Here is a 22,485-nt window from a genome sequence, read left to right on the forward strand (position 1 = left end):
TAGGACTCTAATTGGCATAGCATTGCTGTGGGTTGAGCAGAGCTGGAAAGAAGTCTTGCTCTTTCCATCCTGATTTCCCAGCCCAAGATTGCTGCAGCCTTAGGGCCTTGGAGAGATTGTTTTAGGTGGAATACGTTGGTTGCAAGAAACAAAGACACCTTCCCAAATTGAAGGAGGTCATGGAGTGCGTGCAGGAGTAAGACGTATGCACAGAAGAGACTCATTAAACTCAGCCATTAAACTCACCACACACCTGCTGTCCTGGGCCTGCATGGTGTCCTGTCTACCTCTCCCCGGGCCTGCATCCTGCTGTCTTTGTAGGGCAGCTTCCTCTCCTTCCACAGGGCCCCTGCAGCTCCATCACTTGACCTTTTTTTTTTTTTTTCCTGATTTTGTTTTGAGACAGAGTCTCACTCTGTCGCCCAGGTTGGAGTGCAGTGATGTGATCTCGACTCACTGCAACCTCCACCTTCTGGGTTCAAGCAGTTCTCCTGCCTCAGCCTCCCTAGAAACTGGGATTATGGGTGCACGCCACCACACCCAGCTAATTTTCGTATTTTTAGTGGAGACAGGGTTTCATCATGTTGGCCAGGCTGGTCTCGAACTCCTAACCTCAGATGATCCACCCGCCTTGGCCTCCCAAAGTGCTGGGATTACAGGAGTGAGCCACACACCTGGCCTCATCGCTTGATCTTGTGCATGGCATTTGCTTGTCACGGTTCCACCACCACCTTTCCTTTAACTCCATGCTCTACCACCAGCTGACTAGAGTCTTTTTTCATAGTTGCAATTTTGAAAGAGTGTCAGATCGGCCTAGCTCCCTTATGTATGGATGAATTGGCTTTAAGTCCAAGTTCTAGCCTTTGTTCATCAGTGGAAGTCCAGGTGTATGAGTAGGTGAGGTAGGGGGAGGGTAGGCAGGTAGAATGACTTGCTTTAATCCTGGAGATCTGCAAGCCATTTTCCAAAGGACTTAAGAAGCATGAATGGAACCTCCCATTCCCTCATGAATCTGCAGATTGCTATGGCTGGAATGTAGGGTGCAGGGGAGTGGCAGGGCAGGGGCCTGGTCAGCTGGAAAGGGGCATGAGACAGGTCCCCAAGGCCTTTGTCTGGGTCACAAGGCTGAGAAACCTTGTTATCTGTGTAGGTGGGTTATCCATCTCTCACTGGAGGTTTGGCCTGGAGTGAAAAGAAGGATACAAGAGGCTGGCTAGGGAGAGATGGAGAGTGGGGTCTTCCTTCCTGTTGAGGAGGTAGAGCAGTCAGCCCAGCAGTGCCCACCCTCAGCCCCACCCCAGGAGCACTTTGCTCCTGTTCCCCTAGGAAGGCTCCCTGTGGGTGGGTCCCAGCTGACCACTAGCTCAGCTGTTTGCCTGCAGAGACCTCTTCCCTGATGGCTCTCCTTTCCCTTCTGACTCTGGCTCCTGATGTTTAGTTGGCATTAATTATAAATAGCAACAAAGTACCCAAAGCCTTAAGCAATTTTTTCTTTTTCCATCTCACCGGATGCCTTTGTTGTTTGCCCTGTTCTGCCCTGAATCTTTGTGAGGTCTTGACGTTTCCACCTGTCACATGGCTCACTTCAGCTTCAGTTCTGTCTATCAGCATCTGCCGTCTCATGGGATGACTCTTGTTTCTCTTTGTATCTAAGGGTTTCTTTCCCCTGGACACCATCCTTGCGTATCTATCACTCCCCTGTCCCTCCACGGGTTTCTCTTTCTCTCCTTACTAATTATCATTCATGTATCCCTCTTTCCCAAGCTTGATTAGGGGAGTTAATTTAGCATAATGGATCTTCTCTTAGCTTGGGCTGAGCTGAGTGCGAGCATGAAAAATGAAAAGTCAGACTTTGGGAATTCCACCGTTATTTCTACTAGAAACGGTTACATCAGGTGAACGAAGATTGTGGGTGATGAGGGACTTGGGGAGAGAGGAGTGTTGGGGAATGGGCACATTTCTCCATTGCTGGGAGCAGTCTCTGTGGTACCAGTAGTCCTGAAGGTAGCACGCCAAGACTGTTCAAAAGCCTGAGAAATTCGGAAACTCTTTGACCCAGCACAATTTTATTCCTAAGACTGTGTCAGAAGAGAATAATCATGGGTCTTCCTGGAAGATTTTGTTTCAAATACTATTTGCCATTGTCAGAAGAGAATAATCATGGGTCTTCCTGGAAGATTTTGTTGCAAATACTATTTGCCATTAGCAAAAAAAAAAAAAAAAAAAAAAAAAAAAAGTATAGAGATGACTTAAATGTCCAGCCTCTGAGGATTGGGTACAATTTATGGTACAGCTACTTAGGGTATGATACATGGCTCATTAGAGATCTATGGGTACATATCTATTATGTAGCCATTAAAATGCTGCTGAAGATTACTTAAAGACAGAGCACTTACTAAACCATGCCTAGCTTTATTACATCTTTATAAAACGCCTGAAAAATAAAAACAAGAAACAGGCAGAGTATGTTATCTATAGTTATCTTGGATGAAGAAAGAATGGGTACATTTTGTCCTTTTCATTTAATTATATTTTCTAAAATTTATAGATTGAACATACTTTTTTGACATGAGGAAAAACAATTATTTTAAAAACAAATGCTCTCTATTCAGACAACTATAGTACTATATAGGCTGAAAATTTAAGATCAGTTAAAAATGCTTCCAAAATGAATTAGAAATTGAATTCACATTTGTAACAGCTAAACAACATACTATAGGTCAAAAGAAACTGTGAACAAATTTGACGTATTTGTTGATTGAAATCCATTGTCCACAAGCCTTCTCTAAACACAAGACTTGGGCCCAACCTGTAGCTTTCTTTTTTTTGAGACGAAGGCTCCCGCCTGTTGCCCAGGCTGGAGTGCAATGGAGCGATCTCAGCTCATTGCAACCTCTGCCTCCCAGGTTCAAGCGATTCTCCTGCCTCAGCCTCCTGAGTAGCTGGGATTACAGGCACCTGCCACCACGCCCAGCAAATTGTTTTGTATTTTTAGTAGGGACAGGGTTTCACTATGTTGGTGAGCTGGTCTCGAACTTCTGACCTCAGGTGATCTGCCCGCCTTGGCCTCCCGAAATGCTGGGATTACAGGCATGAGCCATCGTGCCCACCAATCTGTAGCTTTCTAACCCTTGCTTTTTCTTACTGTGACTAGTGAGTAACACAAGGATTCCATGACTGTAGTAGAGTTTGCTTTGCCTGATCTACAACTCGCTCTGAAATTGTGTATCCCCAGAAAGGACGGGTATGGGTGAACATGTAGCTCATTTAGGTCCTGAGAAGGAGGCTGGCTGCTTCAGGTGAGGGCTGTGATTCTGAAAGATGCTTTGAAGTGGCACGAGTGTCCAGAGCTGGCAGTGGGAGGGGCAAAGGCTCTTTTCTCTTGAATGTATTAATGCATGTGCTTCTGGTGAAACTTTGTCGTTCTTTTTCCCCACTGCAGGCGAGGGTAGAGCCAATTGTGCAGAGCCCTGCAGCCGGCAGTCCAGGGAGAAGTGGTGAATGTCATGGAGCCCAGCTGAAATGGACCGGCCCCCTTGAGCCTGACCCAAGCCCACCAGCTTTCCATCCCAGTGCTGAGGTAAGACCCCTTGAATCCCAGCCTGAGGAGGAGAGGACACAATGCCTTTTTTCAGGGGCAGGAGGCAGAGGGCCTTTTCTAAGGCTCAGGAAAGAAGGAGCCATTGTTTCTGGTTTAGTCAAACCATCTGCTTCAACCTCAGCCCGTGGGGAGGCAAGGTCATTTGGTGGCCAAAGAGGCTTCTGGTTTGTCAGAGCAGGTCTTTTGGAATCTTGATGGGAATTATATTTTCTCAACTACTGGTGAAATTTGAATTCCAAAAATAATAAATTTATACTCCAGGTAAGACTGAACCAGATTCAGGTAAATGCTTAAATATACCTCCTCTGCTCTGCAAAGGCTCTATTGTGAAACACATACGCAAACACACACACACACACACACACACTCTCTCTCTCTCTCTCTCTCTCTCTCTCTCTCTCTCTCTCTCTCATATTTATCCTCCAGGTAAGACCAAACCAAATTCAGGTGAATGCTTAACTTAAATATACCTCCTCTGCTCTGCAAGGGAGCTATTGGGATATTGAACACACACACACACACACTCTCTCTCTCTCTCTCTCTCTCTCTCTCTCTCTCTCTCTCTCTTCCTTCAACCCAAGGGTGACAGAGTGACAAATTATGCAGAGACAAATTATTCCAAAACATTCTGGGAAGCTCACTAAAAATCGATTTTAATTACCTGTGTATGTTCTGATTATAAAGGTAATATGTGCTCATAGGATGATTGGAAAAATACTGTTGTGGAAGAAAATAAAATATATCTGAAATCCTACCCCTGTTAACAATCCTTCAGGTGGTTTCCTATTAAGGTTACTCTTTAAGCTTCCACAGGATGTTGATTTTTCCTTCGTGGAGGTAAAAAGGTGAGGCAGAAGGAGAGCTTGCTGCTAATTTAGAAACTCTGTTTCCCAGTTTTTATATAGTCAAGAATTTTTCAAAGTGCTTGTTAAAAACTATTAAACATGATTGTTGACTTGTAATTGACCACAATGGGAAAACTTATGCTACGGAAATGAGCAAATGCTACAATCCAAGGCCTTTGTGTTTTGGAAATTCTGATTAGACAAGCATGCCACTGGTTTCAGGGCTTACTTGACCCCAGGCTGTGAGGCACCTGGCAAATCACGTCCTCTCTGTGTGCCTTCCCTTCCTCACCTGTGAACAGTAGGTGCCCGGTAACATTATTTGCGCGAATAAATGAAAGTGAGATTTCCGTCATTATTTCATGAGACGATCGTGAGGGTTCCATAAAATAATGAAAACAACAATGTTTTGCCTACAGTGAGCGTCCCTGCCCATGTAGGAGGGGCTTAGTTAAAGGGGAGACCTTTGGCTCAGCGGTAGAGAGAAGTCTGCTTTTCCTCGCTTTGGCTCCTGCTCCCTGGGGAGCCTGCCGGTTACTGACACCCTTTCATAAAGGCAGATGAAAACCCACCATTTACTGACCAACATCTGGGGCACATTTCCTTCCTGGAAAAGTCAAGAAGTTGGTCAGAGAAGTGTGAAAAGGAAGCCTCAGCGATGCAGGATGTGAGAGCCAGAACTGAAATGAGAGCTTTTGACTCATAATCTCTAATGGGGCTGTGGGGAACTTCCTGCCAAATGTGAAATTGTAACAAAAGCCTCTTTCTTCAAAGCCCTGCTGTTGCAGCGGATTAGAGCTAATATATTAACATAATGAAGTCCCAGCCACTGCCCCTCTCCCTCTGCTTCCTGAATCTCCTTCATGTGTCCCAAAGGAGGGGTGAGACATCAGTTAAGCACCAGTTTATCTTTGTAGAATTGTAGGTTTGGAAAATTATAAAGTTGGGAAGGTCTACAGAGTCCATCTGATCCCATGTCCTCATATTAAGAAGCCAGGCCACTGAGCTGGTGATTACCAGTGCCTGAGGCGAAAGTACTATTCCTGGGAGGAAGGGAGCCCAGGTCGAGGGGTGGAGGAACGCTGCTCAGGAGACCGCCTCATCATAGAGCTTGCATATGACTGGCAGGGGACGTGGTGGGTGGTCTCCAGGTGCCAGCCCTACCTCCCCCCTTTCTAGTCCTTCCTCTGTATCTGAAGCCCCAGTATGCTTCCTGAGGTCCCTCCTTCAGGGGCTTGGTTTCCTGGTCAGCAAAATCAACTAAGACCTTACTTTTTATTATTTTTTATTTTTTGGGACAGAATGTTGCTTTGTTGCCTGGGCTGGGGTGCAGTGGTGCAATCTTGGCCCATTGCAACTTCCACCTCTCAGGTTCAAGCGATTCTCTTGCCTCAGCCTCCCTAGTTGCTGGGATTACAGGTGTGTGCACCACATCTAGCTAATTATTTTGTATTTTTAGTAGAGATGGGGTTTCAACATGTTGGTCAGGCTGGTTTTGAACTCCTGATGTTGTGATCCACCTGCCTTGGCCTCCAAAAGTGCTGGGATTACAGGCGTGAGCTACCAGGCCTGGCCTAACTAAGATCTTATTCTGAGAACCTTTAGGTCTATTTATGACAAAGGAAAGGAGGGGAAGGCTGTTGACTGAGCTCATGTTCTTGATGAGCTCCATCATTATTTCATACAACAATCGTGAGGGTCCCATAAAATAACGAAAACAAAAATGTTCTGCACACAGTGAGCCTCCCTGCCCATGTAGGGAGAGGCTTAGTTGACTGAGTTCATGATGGTTCCTGGCATAGTGTTTTGTGATCTGTCTCATTATCTCATTTAATTCTGCAATGAACTAACGAGGTATCTATCCCATGTCATGAGTGTGGAAATAGAGTCTTACAGAGGTAAAGAGACTTCTCCAAGATTTCACAGCTCATAAGCAAAAGAGATACCCTAAGGCTGTCTGTGATCTCCACAGCTTCTCAAAGCTAGTGAGTGCTTTTTATGGCAAGCGCTTGCCACGTGGGGGTTCCCAAGTCCACTTCCGACACTCAGAGCCTTTCCCCTTGGGGAATATCATTCCACCTCCAAAGCTCTGTGAACAGCTGCAGCTCAAAGTGCTTGGAGCTTTACAATATACTGCACTGTTCCTTTCAAACCCCAAGGGCTCTTCCTTGTAGAGTAAGACAGCACCAGTGCTGGGAGCATTTATAGAGAGCTACAGTATAGTCCTCTCCTTCAGCTGATGCCCCAGGAGGTGAGGCCCAGTGGCGCTGTGCCCCTAGATCTCCCCTCCACTTAGAAGCAAGGGGTATCTCGGTCTCTCGACTCTCAGAACTGTTTCCAGGGGAGTGCATGGAGGTCTATATGCTTGCTCCTCCTTTGCAACTCAGGAAGAGATTATTCCTCTCGCAAGAAGGATTTAATTCAGTTCCACAGATACTTACTCAAAGCCTACTATGCGCCCTGCCAAATATCCCAGCCTGTCTGGGCAAGAAATTCTGGCCCACACTTGGACGTACAGATCTGTCAGGGGACAAGAGAAGGTGCTTCCATACTTCAAGGCTGTTTACGACCTTCTCTTTCCCACACACCCTGTCAGTCATTGCCAGCCTTTCCTTCAAGAACTCTAAAGGGAGAAATTATGTCTCAAGTAGCTATGTGTCCTGGGTTCTTAGACTCCTGGAGACAGTTTTTTTTTGTTGTTGTTATTGTTGAGACGATATCTCGCTCTGTTCCCGAGACTGGAGCGCAATGGCGTGATATTGACTCACTGCAACCTCTGCCTTCCAGGTTCAAGTGATTCTCCTGCTTCAGTCTCCCGAGTAGCTGGAATTATAGGTGCCTGCCATCATACTGGGTAATTTTTGTGTTTTTAGAAGAGAAGGGGTTTTGTCATATTGGCCAGTCTGGTCTTGAACTCCTGACCTCAGGTGATCTGCCCACCTCAGCCTCCCAAAATGGGATTACACGTGTGAGCCACTGCAACTGGCCTGAACACAGTTTTAAGCGCCTAACTTGCTAACTGGGGAACAAACCAGCAGATGGAGGAAAGAGTCAGGGTCTTTGGAAAATACTTGCTGAGGGACAGGACTGAGGGGTGGAGGTGGAGTGGCAGAGGGAGTGATTTGGGAGACACTGCTAAGTGGAGGTGGTGCTCTGCCTTCAGCTTTGGCTCAGTAGGGCACTCAGAACGTGAATTACAGCCAAAAGAGCTCCCTGGAGGGCTTGATCGTTAGTCATCACGTGTTTCACTGGAGGAAGTGGAGGCACAGAAACGGGAAGGGTCTTGTTTGCAGCATGAGAGGAACTGGAGTCTGTTCTGCTGACTGTCTGGTTAGGTCCTTGATCTGAAACCGCCCACTGGCAGTAAATGAAAGGGTGTCCTGGGAAGCAGGCACAGCCTGCTTCCTGCCTTAGCCCATCGGGCCCAGCGTGGGCTGGCTTTGGCTGTTGGAGGTAGTTGTGGCAGTGGCAACCCAAGAGGGAGAGTGTGTCATTTCAGCGATGCCAAAGATCTCCTGCAGCCCCGCCCCTCACTATCCTTTGGAGCCTTCTTTTCCCCCCTCCACCCCCACCCCCAGGTGGAGTCTTGCTCTGTCGCCCAGGCTGGAGTGCAGTGGCACGTTCTAGGCTCACTGCAACCTCCGCCACCTGGGTTCAAGCGAGTCTCCTGCCTCAGCCTCCAGAGTAGCTGGGATTACAGGCATGTGCCACCATGCCTGGCTAATTTTTGTATTCTTAGTAGAGACAGGGTTTTATCATGTTGGCCAGGCTGGTCTCAAACTCTTGACTTTGTGATCCACCCGCCTTAGCCTCCCAAAGTGCTGGGATTACAGGCGTGAGCCACCACGCCTGGCCTGTTTAACTTAAAGGAGCTGCCAAACTGTCATCTAGACAGTGTACCATTTGATGTTGCCACTGTGTACCAGAATTCCAGGCGCTTCACTTCCTTGCCAACATTTAGTATGGTCCTTCTTTTTTTTTTTGAGACAGAGTCTTGCTCTGTGGCCCAGGCTGGAGTGCAGTCGCATGATCTCAGCTCACTGCAACCTCTCCCTCCAGGGTTCAAGCAATTCTCCTGCCTCAGCCTCCTGAGTAGCTGGGGTTATAGGTTATAGGTTACAAACCAATAGGTTATAGGTTTGTAATAGTTATATTACAAAAATGCCTGGCTTATTTTTGTATTTTTAGTAGAGATGGGGTTTCACCATGTTGGCCAGGCTGGTCTTGAACTCCTGACCTCAAGTGATCCACCAGTCTTGGCCCTCCCAAGTGCTGAAACTACAGGCTTGAGCGACAGCACCCAGCCCATCTCTTTCATTTTAATAGGTGTGTGGTGATATCTCCTTGTGTTTTTTTGTGTGTTCCCATAAACACTAATGATACTGAACATCATTTCATGTGCTTATTTGCCACCTGCATAGCTCCTCTGGTGAAATGTTTAGATTTTTTTGCCCATTAAAAAAAATTTGGGTTGTTTGCCTGCTTATGATTGATTTGCAAGGGTTCCTTATGTATTCTACAGATAAGTCCTTTATTGGATATGCTTTGCAAATTTTTTTTCTAATTCTGCGGCTTGTACATGGCAGGAGATGGGAGCAAGCAAACTACTTGCAATTCAGTTGAGTGAGTGCTGTGCATAGGAAGTGCGGAGGAAGAGCAGTGATCTGAGGACAGGGAGTCAAGGAAGCTTCCTTAAGGAGAAGGTATGTGGGTTGGATCTTAAAGGAAGTGAAAAGTTATCTAGGTGAGGGAAGGGTAGCCTCAGTAGAATTCTGTATGTGTAAAGACATAGAAGTGTGAAATGTCATGGTACACACAGAGCTATGAATAACTTGACCTGGTTGGAACACCAGGATTTTGGAGCAAAGAGGTGTGAACTGGAATCCCAGTTTTCTTCTGGCTGTGCGCCTTTTCTTTTACTTTTACTTTTTATTTGGAAACACTTGTAGATTCATGGGAAGTTGAAAAGATAGTACAGAGACTCTGGTGCATTCTTCATTTAGTTTCTTGTTTCGTCTCACATAATTATGGAACGATATCAAAACCAGGCATCTGAGATTGGTACACGTGTGTGCATAGTGTTATTTCCTTTGTGTGTAGGTTAGTGTAGGCATCACTAGAATCAAGATACAGAACTATTTCATCGTCAAAAACATCTCCCTTGTTCTGACCCTTTACTGTTACCCTACCCCGCCTTTGTTTTTCCATCTCTGTAATTTTGTCATTTGAGAATATTCTATAAATAGGATCATACAATATCCAACCTTTTGAAGTTGGCTTTTTTTGCACTCATCATAATGCCCTTCAGGTCCGCTAAAGTTGCTGAATTTATCAATAGTTGGCTTTTTTTTTAACTAAATAGTACTCCATGGTATGCTGGTATCACAGTTTAACTGTTTACCTATGGAAGGACATTTTGGTTGATTTCAGTTTTTGGCTATTACAGATTAAGCTGCTATGAACAATCATGTTCAGATTTTTGTATGGACATACATTTTTGCATCTCTGGGATAAATGCCTAGGAGTTCAATTGCTAAGTTGCATGGTATGCATATTATTTTGCTTTTGAAGAAACTGCCAAACCATTTCCTAGAGTGACTGTGTCATTTTACATTCCCCCCAGCAACTTAATCCACTTCCTCCACATGCTTGCCAGCATTTGGTGTTGCCACTTTTTCTTAACTTTAGCTGTTCTCTTTTTTTTTTCGAGATGGAGTTTCGCCCTTGTCACCTAGGCTGGAGTGCAGTGGCGCTATCTTGGCTCACTACAAACTCTGCCTCCCAGATTCAAGTGATTCCTCTGCCTCGGCCTCCCGAGTAGCTGGGACCGCAGGCGTGTGCCACTGCACCTGGCTAATTTTGTATTTTTAGTAGAGACGGGGTTTTACTATGTTGGCCAGGATGGTCTTGAACTCCTGACCTCAGGTGATCCACCCGCCGAGGCCTCTTCCAAAGTGCTGGGATTACAGGCGTGAGCCACTGTGCCCGGTCAACTTTAGCTGTTCTAATAGATGTGTAGTGATAGCTGATTGTGGTCTTAATTTGTGTTTCCCTAACAGGTGGTTGTGTACCTCTCTTTCTGCTCCCCTGGTCTAGCTGTCTGAATCTATCCGGCAGCCTGTCCTCCTTCAGTGTGGAAAGCAAGAGGATTTGGTGCTGACAAGCCCCCTCCCGTAATTTCTGGAGCTGCCCCAGAAATTTGACTTCCTTGTTTTTCAGCCCAGTTCACCAGTTATAGGAAATCTCTTAATTGTCCTGGGTGGTCCATGAAAAGTGATATTTTACAGCGCTGTGTATTTTTCCAGGGAGGATTGTTTTTGTTCACAGATGAGCAAACAAGCTGTAAGTGCTGATTTTTTTTTTTTTTTTTGCTATGCTTTCCACCCTGTTCCTCCCTGGTGCCAGTGTGCCAACATCTGTACTTACTGGCAGCCGAGATGAAGAAACCTCTAGAGTTGGCGCGGGAGGACTGTTTTCTCAGTGTTTGGAGATCAGACAGTAACAAGGGCAGCTGCCATGGCCTCCAGCCTTCCTTAGCTCAGCGTCTTCTACTCTTTCCCCTTATAGATGAAGAGGCAACTTCACTGCACTGGGGAAAGAAACAAACAATGACAGCTAATGATTATATTGCACTTCTTATGGACCAGGCACTAAGTGTTTTTTATATATTCGTTTATTTAATCCCCATGACAACCCTGAGAATTAGGTACAATTTATAGCTCCATTTTATAAATGAGAAAACAGGCAGGCATAGCGAGGTATCATAGCTAGTAAGTTGGAATTTGAACCTGGGGAGTATGACACCCAAGCCTATCCTCTTAGTCATTATGCTATGGCTACCTGTTACTACCTTTTTTTTTTTTTTTTGAGATGGGGTCTCACTCTGCCCAGGCTGGAGGCAGTGAAGCGATGTTGTTTCACTGCAACCTCTGCCTCCCAGGTTCAAAGCAGTTCTTGTGTCTCAGCCTCCCAAGTAGCTGAGACTACAGGCACGAGCTATCATGTCCAGCCAATTTTTTGTCATTTTAGTAGAGACAGGGTTTTGCCATGTTGACCAGGCTTGTCTCAAACTCCTGACCTCAGGTGATCCACCTGGCCTGGCCTCTCAAAGTGTTGGGAGTACAGGCGTGAGCCACTGTGCCTGGCTGCTACCTGTTACTATCTATACACAACTTGCCCCAGGGTGGGTAGAACCTTGTGGCTCACACATGAGGTCATGTACTATGGCTCACGTGTTCAGAGTGCCCAGCACAGAAGCAAGCACATAGTAGGTGCTTATTTTAAAAGTTGATTGAATGCTGAATGAGCGAGTGAGCACTCTTCACTGACAAACTGGAGTAAGGCATATACTCCCTGTTTTACTTCACTGCAACACTGCCCTACAGCTGGGCACACACCTTGGTGTCTCCCCTTAGGAGCATGTGGGAAGAAAAGGAGGATTTGCGAGGAGCCTTCTCTGGGGCAGGAGCAGTTTGGGATGTTGGGATGGGAGATGGAGTATGGAGAAGTGAGTGTATTTCCAGGGTGAATGGAGAGGTCTTTGAAGACCTGCACTGGGCATGGGCTGTTGTGAGTGGACTCAGGCTTTCGATCACAACTGGGAAGATCCTCTTTTGTTTTCTGAGTCTCCTTTATGTTCAAGGCTGGCTCACATACACTGCAGGAAGAGGCTGGAGGAGGCTGACACAGGGACCCGGACATTGGAAGGCAGCACATGATTGCACCGGCCGTCAGATTTTCAACCCCCCGTCTGTGCAGCGGTAACCTTGACTGCACTGTAGGGACGCCCACCCACCTCATCTCAGCCTTGCCCATCAGGGATGTCTGGGAAAGAGTGTGGGCTTTCTAGCCTGACAGATCTGAGTTCCAGTAGCAAAGCCTTCGTTGCCTCCTCTGTAGACAGAGCAATAATAATAGCTAGTTTGTTATCGAGTACCAGCTCAGCCATAGAGACCCCCACCCAGGCGGCGCTGAAGGAAATGAGAGGCAGACACCCAGATAGAAGAGCAAAGTGGGTGTATCCTGGGGGGTCGGCCAGCAGCCTTCAGAGCTGAGAGCCTCAGGGGCTGACAGCATTCCGGGCTGAAGGCCCCCAGCAGATTCTGATCCATGTATTTATTCTCTCTTACCAGGTGATTATTATTAACAAACAGGTGTTCTGTATTTTCTCATAACTCAAAAAATACCAAGTAGGCAGCTGTTACCCACTTACCACTGATCACAGACAAACTAAAAGATATTCTCCATGAGGGAGCCATGGGGTCAGATATCTCAAAGAACTGTTGTAATTGGTGTATGATATTTACACACTGTTCTGCCACTTTGGAATGCCCCAAGTGGTTTTCCACTTGAGGGGGGCAGCTAGGTTTTCCTTGCCATCTTTCTTCCTAGCAAACAATATATTCTATCATACACCCAGCATTCATCAATATTAATAAACTTACTGTTTCTCAACAGTTTGTAGATTGTTGTGAAGGCAAAGTAAAGAAGTGTCTTAGGGAGTGTTGGCTCCCTCTTCTAACTCTGACTCTCCTCCTCTCTGGGAGGCCCTCATCATGAACACCCAGCTATAGGGCAGCGCTGCACTGAAAGAAAATAGTGGACTTGTACCTTACCCTAGTTCAGTCAGCGAAGAGTGTCCATTCATTCATTCAGCAATCAGTTTTTTAAATGAATACCTACTATGTACTTGCTTCTGTGCTGGGCACTATGAACACATGAGCCATGGTACTTGACCTCCTGTAGTGTGTGGTTTAAAGAGAGAGAGAGACAAACACTAATTAAACAGTAACACAATCAAATGTAAAACCATGAATTGTGGGGGTTGCTGTGTGAATGAACCACAGCCTGGAAGCCAGTGGATAACTCTGCAGAAAAGTGATTTCAGCCTGGGCTTTGACTCCCTAGCTTTGGGGCACTAGAAAGCCCAATGTGGATGGTTCAGTAGGATCAGTGCACTTTATGCTATATCCTGACTATAGGCTGACCTGCTGCTTGGCCACCCCAGGGGTCTCACCTCCCTGCCGCAGCCTAGACTGTTCCGTGAGATTACTCCTAGCCAGCCATTCACAGGTGCCACGGATTGCAGGAACTGTGACTGACATATAGTTTATATTCTGTGAAATCAACCCATATTAGGTATACAATTCAGCTTTTTTTTTTTTTTTTTTTTTTTTTTTTTTTTTTTTTTTGAGACAGAGTCTCACTGTCGCCAGACTGGAGTGCAGTGGCGCGATCTTGGCTCGCTGCAACTTCTGCCTCCCGGGTTCAAGTGATTGCCCTCCCTCAGCTTCCCAAGTAGCTGGGACTACAGGTGTGTACCACCATGCCTGGCTAGTTTTTTGTATTTTAGTAGAGACAGGGTTTCACCATGTTAGCCAGTATGGTCTCCATCTTCTGACCTTGTGATCCGCTGGCCTCGGCCTCCCAAAGTGCTGGGATTAGAGGTGTAGCCACTGCGCCTGGCAAATTCAGTGACTTTTTGTTTTTGTTTTTCTTTTTAGTAAACTTACTGAGTAGTGCAACTGTCACCACAATCCAGTTATAGAACATTTCCATCGTTGGTGAAGTCAGGTTTAGATGCAAAAGGCAGGAGAATTATTTTTTTATGGAATTAGTTCTGTGCTCCCAGCAGGAAGAGCTAGTTAATTAATTAATTAATTCAATTAGTATTTACTGAGAGCCTGCAGGACCCACAGCAGGGCAAGATGCAGAAGGGAATCGAGAAATAAAACACATGGTGGTGGCTGCTTCACTGTGGCTGACAAGCTTCTCACTGAAGGGCACTGTTACATGTCGCCTAACTTGCTGCTCAGAGGGGGCTCATGGCAGCCACGGGGCAGGTTCCTGTGTTCTACCCTGTGGCTCTGATTTGAAAGCAAGGCAGAGGCCTTGCTTTTGCCATACCTGGCAATGCAGTGAATCACTGACCGAGCCAATGGAGAGAAGTGTACTCGCCAATGTCTGCAAATAGCTTCAGGCTTTGGCAGGCTTGGATGCAGGATCTTGGAAGAGAGGAGAGTGGCTGTGCTGTTTACAGTGCAAAGATTTGACAGGTGGAACTGGGGCAAGGGTGTGCTGAGGGAGGAAAGGGTGCAGGCAAAGTCAGGGCCGCTGGCCAGGGTGGATCTGGGGAAGTGGCGCTGTGTGCACGGTGGGTGTTGCTTGGAGGCTGGGGAGTGGGTGGGAGCATGGTCTTGCATACTAGACGGAGGCAATTTGCGCTTAATGGAGTAAATCTGGAAGATGCTACTTAGGTCTCTGAGGAGGAGCTTCATTATTCAGAGCTGGTCTTCAGGAGACTCATCCTTGGTGAGGAGATAGGAAGCAGGCAGGTTAGGAGACCGTCAGGAGGGTTCGGACCTGACTTGGATGGGGCAATGAGGCAGGGAAAGACATGCCTGGAGAGAAAGTTCTGCCAGGTGACGGGGAGTGAGTCTTCGCTGTCCCTGAGGTCTGTACCTGTCTGTCTATCTGCCTGTTGCCCTTCAACCACTCTCCCTCTGCCTGTCCACAAACGAAGCTTCCCCACAGCATGTTCTCCCCTGGCCTCTGTGTACTTTCCCATCCACTTCTTCCCTCTTGTTCTGCTCAGAATTAAATAAAATGATATATGGAAAGACCTCTAAAACCATGCTTGGTAGAAGTAGGCACTCAGTAAATGGACTTCAATCTTGAGCTACACATTAGACCTCAGTCTTCAGCTATGAATCAGACCTCAACTATCAACTCTCTATTTCCAGTTCTTCGGTCTCCAGGAGCCTCTATTTCTTCATGAGCAAAATTGGCTAATGACACTTACTTTGAAAGGTTCTTATAAGAATTAAGGCTGGGTGCAGTAGCTCATGCCTATAATCTCAGCACTTTGGGAAGCCGAGGTGGGCGGATCACCGGAGGTCAGGAGTTCAAAACTAGCCTGGCCAACATCGGAAGTGGGTCTTCCCTTGTTCTACTTCTCTTACCCAGGAGGAGGGAGAGAATCCAGTGAAAGAGATGGAGAGCAACGGAACACCGTACCCAAGACAGGCAGTGCCAGGGCAGGCAGTGGAGAGAGACTTCCAGAGAGGGTGGCCGGTGGTGCCAAATGCCACAGGAGTGAGGCTGGCACTGAAGGAGGGCTGGGGACTCCGGATTGGGACTAGGGTGAGGCCAGCTGGGTGCCCCACCCGGGTGCCAATCCCACAGTTGCGAGGACCTGAGAACGTACCTCCTTCAGTTTGGCATCACAGGCACCTCCCTTACCTCACCCCAGTCCTGGCCCTGCGGGGAGCTGGGGACCTCAGAGAAAGCATTAGATTACACAGGCTGGACCAAGTGTGGGACTGTCCCTTCTGAGGACAGCCTCCCATAGAAAGCTGCCTGATACTGCTTGGGGCCCACTGGTCTCCTCCTTTCCCTCCCCAAGGCAACCCCTCAGGATCTCCATGGGCTTGCTAGAGTTCTGCACACAGTTTGAAGACCACAGATCAACCCACATTCCTGCATTTTACCATTGAGAATTCTGGGACCCAGCAAAGTACCTGACAGGGAGGTGTGACTTTGTGGGTCTTCCTTTGCTTGCCTTTGATTTATCATCTTCAGCTGGTTTACACTCCTTTTTTATTCACAACCCCCCGCCCCCCACCTTCCCCTCCTCCGTAAGAATTGGGAATAGAGAGTTGATAGTCGAGGTCTGATTTACAGCTGAAGATTGAGGTCTAATTTGTAGCTGAAGATGAAAGTCCATTTATTGAGTGCCTACTTTCTACCATGCATTGTTTTAGAGGTTTTTACGTACATCATTTAATTTAATTTTTTTTTTTTTTTTTTTTTTTGAGATAGCATCTCGCTTTGTCACCCAGACTGGAGTGTAGTGGCATGATCTCAGCTCGCTGCAACCTCTCTACTTCCCAGGTTCAAGAGATTCTCCTGCTTTAGCCTCTTGAGTAGCTGAGATTCCAGGCGTGTGCCACCACACCTGGCTAATTGTTTACATTTTTGTTAGAGACAGGGTTTCACCATATTGGCCAGGCTGGTCTTGAATTCCTGACCTCAGCTTCCTGATCCTCTGGCCTCAGCTTCCCAAAGTGCTGGGATTACAGGTGTGAGCCACTGTGCCTGGCCTTAATTCTTACAAGAAGCTTTCAAAGTAAGTATCATTATCCCATTTTCCTGATGAAGAAATAGAGGCTCCTAGAGACCGGATGGCTTGCTTACCCCTGTATAGTTACTAACTGGAGCTGCTGATTTATATTCTCTCCACACACACGTATTTCTTCAGTCACTCATATTTACTGAGTACTTTAATGCCAGGCACTGTTTTAGGTGCTTATACAAAGGACAGAAATCCTGCCAAGACCTTCTCCATCTGTCACTTGCTCATGAGGTTAGATTGGCTTGTTCTTTATAAAGTCTCCTGTGCTAGACGTCTCAGAGTATAGCAGCTGCTGTGTTTATTGGCTATTGCTGAGATGAAATCCATGGCCCAATTTGCTCTTCAGCTCGCAAGGCGAATGGACTTCCTTCTCTCTGTTCCCTCGGTCTCTGAAGCCTTCTGCTGAAACTGCCCTAGGCAAGGTAGTTTATTTGTAAGGAGTGTGACTGTGGCTCCCTCCCCTATAGTTCCTCCTCCACGTCTTTGCTTTTATCACCAGCGGTTTCCCTCAGTCACCACCCCTAGCAGAACTCTGATTTAGTTCCACGATTTAGCCTTGATAAAGGCGAGCTATTTTGGCTTCCTCTGCCCTAAGCCCCAGTGAGAATTTGGACTCAGTGTTTTCACTTGTCATTTTAGACTGTTTGCCAGAGTTTGCGGAAAAAGGCCTGTATTATTAATACCCTTGCCGGGAACAGCTGCACCCTGCCAGGCTGTCATGTGAAACCTCTGAAAAACCCTGAGCTACAAGGTCCACAGCTCCCCTGGGCCCACTGGGTCAGGTGGGAAATGTGATCTTCCAGAAACTGCAAGCAGCCAAGGAGGGCAGAAAGCAACTTGGAAGGAACTGATTAGAGTCTCACGTAGGAGACACAGTAGCAGTGGGAGCGTCTCGGGAGGGCTAATTCCATCCCGCGTCTCCATGGGCCTGCTAGGTCTGAAGATCTTTTAGCTTGAGGGATTTTATCACATCATATAAAAGATACATAATATAAAAATGGAAGAGACTAAGAATCAGTTTAATAACATTATTCCCAACAGCGGTCACTGTCCTCATCACCTGAAATAAATCAGTTTTAATTTTCAGAACAAGTCTTTGAAGTGAATGGGACTTGGTATTGCCATTTAATAAGAAAACAGTCTCAACCAGGCGCGGTGGCTCAAGACTATAATCCCAGCACTTTGGGAGGCCGAGGTGGGCGGATCACCTGAGGTCAGGAGTTTGAGACCAGGCTGGCCAACATGGTGAAACCCCGTCTCTACCAAAGGTACAAAAATTAGCTTGGTGTGGTGGTGCATGTCTGTAATCCCAGCTACTTGGGAGACTGAGGCTAGATAATGCTTGAACCTGGGAGGCAGAAGTTGCAGTGAGCAGAGATTGCGCCACTGCACTTCAGCCTGGGCGACAGAGCAAGACTTTGTCTCAAAAAAAAAAAAAAAAAAAAAAAAAAAAAAAAAAAAACAGCCGGGTGCGGTGGCTCAAGCCTGTAATCCCAGCATTCTGGGAGGCCGAGGCGGGTGGATCATGAGGTCGAGAGATCGAGACCATCCTGGTCAACATGGTGAAACCCTGTCTCTACTACAAATACAAAAAATTAGCTGAGCATGGTGGTGCGTGCCTGTAGTCCCAGCTACTCAGGAGGCTGAGGCAGGAGAATTGCCTGAACCCAGGAGGCGGAGGTTGCAGTGAGCCCAGATCGCGCCATTGCACTCCAGCCTGGGTAACAAGAGCGAAACTCCGTCTCAAAAAAAAAAAAAAAAAAAAATGGAAAAAAAAAACAGTCTGAGAGAGGTTAAGTGAATTACTCAAGGTCATGGCAGGTAGTAAAGGGTAGAAGTTGAATTTGAACGTAGTCTATCTAGCTGGAAGCTCACGAGCCACTAGATGCGGCACCATATTTCTCTGACTCCTCTTCAGTTTATCTCTGCCTTGGTTCCCCCTCCTCTCCTCTCTGTCTCCCTTCTACTCAGTTAACAGCTTCTGGAGCCTGGTGTTCCAGGGGCTTGACCAGAGTTCACTATCTGCTGAGCCAGGGGTTAGTGGGGTGGATGGTGGGGCTGCAGGCCAAACCAGGAGTGAGGAAAGACGGTTTCTGGCACCCTGTCCTCTATTCACTGAAATGGCCCCTCTTCACCTCTTCATGCTCCATCAAAGCTCGTTTTTAGTGCTGGGAGCTCACCGCTGAGTTTAGAGAAAACAATGTAATAATGTTACTTGCTTGCTTAGAAAACCTCCACCGGTCCGAGTTGCTTGCAGGATAAATTAGGACTAGAAATACCTCTGTTTGGAGCAGATATCCAGTTGAAAACCATTTCTCATCACTGTGGCCCTCATACCCTAGCTTCTCACCATTCCTGAACACAGTGGGCTGATTTCCTGAATGAGCTTTTGCACTGGTATTCTCTCTGTTGGGCATGCCTTGCTCTGCTTGGTGAACTCCTATTTAAACTGCAAAACGCAGGATGAACTTTACCTCTTCTGACTTCCTGTAGTAGAGTTGGGACCACCTCAGCCCTTAGTTTTTAATGCTTTACTTAATTTTCCACCTTCTAGTTTATGGTCTTTCTCTAAGGCCTCAGTAGCAGGAGCTGGGCCCTGTTTATTTCTGTATCATCTGTATTTAGGGCATATTTGTGTGAACAATTGAATAACGGCTCATTATGAAACAAGCTCTGTATAAAGTATGAGTCACAGGTGCCCCCACTTTAACTGAAATATTAGGTTAGGTTGGGGGAATTCAGAGAAAGGATAGGTGGTAGGCTGAGGCCTAGCGTTATTGATTAGTTGACCAGTGAGCTATGCACTCTGCCTAGAGCATTATTGCAAATGAGCCTAGGACCCATTGAGAGAAGGTCCCAGGAAATGAAGTCACTGTGGGAGGCCTTATAATTGGGAAATGAAGCTTAGTCTTCCCTGTTTTCCAGGCCAGACTCTCAAACTCTGTACCTGATCTGCCTCCAAGGAGAGAAACTCCTTGGGCAGAGCTGGAGAGAGAGTGGGGATTCTGGATGGTTCCCAAAGGAGGGTAGGTGTGTGTATTGTGCAGAAGAGGAGTCGAAGCAGATACAAGAGTAAGTCCAAGTCAGACTTTCCTTCTTTAATACATAGGGCTCAGGGGCATCTTTCTGGGTATAGCATGTGCCTAATGGCTGCTCCTAAGAATGCAACATGAGCTGAATTCAGACATGAATTCGGAGCTAGTACCTGAATATATGGGTTGTTCTATGCCACTGGGCCCTCTGCCCATTTAATTTCTCCTTCCCTTGCTGCGAAGGCTTCTTAGAAGTTGCTGTGCAGGCGCTTAACACTTTGGAGATGGTCAGGTGTGAGTTTAAATCCTGGTCTCAGGCACTTTAATTGCTAATTGTGTGGCACTGAGCAAAAATCATAGGGATGATACTTTCATAGGGCCATTCAGATCAGTGATGTCGGTGATACTGCTGAGAGCTTGCTATGTGCCAGGAATTAGGCTAAGTGGTTAATGACCATTATCTCATTTATTCCTCCGAATACCCTACAGGCAGATGCTGTCAGCATTCTGAAATCCCAGATATATAACTGAGGTTCAGAGAGGTTAAGTTGCCTGAAGCCATAAAACATGTAAATGGTGGAATCAGATCATGGACCTCATACCTTAACCACTATGCTATTGGTCCACATTTTTCCTGATCCTTAGAATCACCTGAGATTCCTGTTAAAAGAGCAGTTCCTGGGCCCTGTCTCAGATTCTGATTCAATTTAGGGGTGGAGCCTGGGGAGCAGTGGATGCAACAGGCACCCTGAATGATATGAGGATCTGGCAAGTTTAAGAAACACTATGTTGTGCCTTCCTGCCTATAAGGTGTGGCTTATAGTTGGCCTTCAAGAAATGTTAGCTGTTAGTATTATAATGTAAATGGATTGACAGGACAGCTTATTGTGAGAGAATGCACATCTTTAAAAAGCTTATTAGTCCTGCCACTAGATTTTAAAGGTAGAAGTCAAGGGGAAGTAGATTCTGGATCAGTGAATCTGTATTTGAATACTCTAAACTCGAAACTATCTACAAATGGGATGAGTGCCTTTAAAGGTCCCTGTCACTTGTGGCCAAGTAATCAGTGCCATCATGTGTTGGGTATGATGGTTGAGCTGTTCTTCAAGGAAGTGCTCACTGCTCAGCTGTTCTACAAGGACCCAGTGCTGTATACATGCAGGCTGCAGAAGGCATTTGTGTACTGAGGAGGGCCTTGGGTGTGTTAATATTCTAGAACAGGTGGAATAGAGCAGCTATGCAAAGGAAGAAGGCAGGAGGTGTTAAAAGAAAAACTTTAGACAAAATAAATGTAACAGTTATATTTGTAATATGTAGTATGAGTATTACATCTGTAATATGTAAACAGAGTTTATTTGAGCAAAGAACCATTCATGAATTGGGCAGCGCTCAGAACCGGAAGAGGTTGAGACCTGTGCTGCAGCAGCGAGGACAGTGAGCTTTTATAGACTGAAAGTGGAAGGAAGACTAAGAAAATATATTTTATTAGAGTGGGAAGACTAATTAGAGGTGAGTTGGTGGTTTCTGATTGGTGTCTCTAGTTTCATTTTACTGTTTACTGAATTGGAGTTTGGCTTGCTTATGTAGACACTCTGGTTATGGAGACAGCCTCAGCTAATGGCCTCCTTATTTGCTTTAACAGAGGGATGGCAGAGGTGGAAGTGAGCAGGTATTTTAGGGCCATCACTACTGCCTTGTACCCTGGGTAACCTGCACTGAAGTCTTCTCTGTAGCTTCGGAGCATCTAGATTCCCTTTCATGCCACCAATACACTAAAGCACTTCATTTTCCTCAGGGACTGATAATGTCTTGTTATCTCTTATTAGCATTCCAAGTCTTGTCTTGTTTTTGAATTCTCAAGGTCCATTTGTGGACATATAAATTCCCGAAGGCAGTCAGGAAATACTGTCCCATCAGAGCCGGGAGAAAGACTCAACCCTTATCCTGGTCCATTGACCTTCTATTTCCAACCTCAGCTTTGATGACAAAACTCAGCAAAAGCTTTCTTGTAGACTAAGAGCATAAGACACTACTTAAAGCTGAAGAAGACCCATGGAAAGATCACCTTTGAATACTTTTTTTCATAAGATCCATGATTATCTGGGAGTTAGAATCCATAATAATAGCTACCACTATGCACAGTGATTGTGTGCTGGGTGCTTTACATACATTTTCTCATGTAATTCTCCTAACAGCTCTATGATAGCAGTCACACTATGATACAGGTCACACTGCTCTTTTTTCACAAATAAATAAACTGAGGCCCAGAAAATTCAATTAGATTTCCCTAGGAGATGACAGACCTAGTTAACAGTGGGTTGGAGTTCCAACCTAGATGGGTGTAGCTCACAAATGAACACTTATTATGCCTATACCATTTTGCCTCATTATAATATTAGAAAGTCCTTCCTTTTTTGGTGAGGAAGAAATTTAGAGATTGGTTACCCTGATGGGTGATACAGAGCAAAGCTTTGTACAAATTGGATCAAAGGGTGGCAGATCCCTACATTCGCATTTGAAGTCATTCCTAACCTTTTTAGATGTGGATGAGCATGACCTTACTTAAGTGATTTCTTTTCTTTTCTTTTTTTTTTTTTTTTTTTTTTTTTTTTTTGTTGAGACAGAGTCTTGCTCTGTTGCTAGGTTGGAGTACAGTGGCGTGCTCTCAGCTCACCACAACCTCCGCCTCCTGAGTTCAAGCAATTCTCCTGCCTCAGCCTCTCGAGTAGCTGGGATTACAGGTGCCTGCCACCATGCCCAGCTAAGTTTTGTATTTTTAGTAGAGATGGGGTTTCATCATGTTGGCCAGGCTGGTCTCGATCTCTTGACCTGGTGATCCACCCGCCTCAGCTTCCCAAAGTGCTGGGATTACAG

The 22,485-nt window shown here is 46.2% G+C and overlaps 1 protein-coding gene across 1 annotated transcript in view; it reads left to right on the plus strand.

The window, feature by feature from the left end:
* The window catches only part of ST6GAL1 (ST6 beta-galactoside alpha-2,6-sialyltransferase 1), a 162,634-nt gene that overhangs the window by 32,386 nt on the left and 107,763 nt on the right, over window positions 1–22,485 (plus strand). The window contains exon 2 of the mRNA XM_010337701.3: window positions 3,443–3,580. The gene's annotated coding sequence lies outside the window, so the exon portion shown is untranslated. The remainder of the gene's footprint in view (window positions 1–3,442; window positions 3,581–22,485) is intronic.

Source organism: Saimiri boliviensis, chromosome 8 (genome assembly GCF_048565385.1).
Source record: "Saimiri boliviensis isolate mSaiBol1 chromosome 8, mSaiBol1.pri, whole genome shotgun sequence".
Classification (NCBI taxonomy): Eukaryota; Metazoa; Chordata; class Mammalia; order Primates; family Cebidae; genus Saimiri; species Saimiri boliviensis.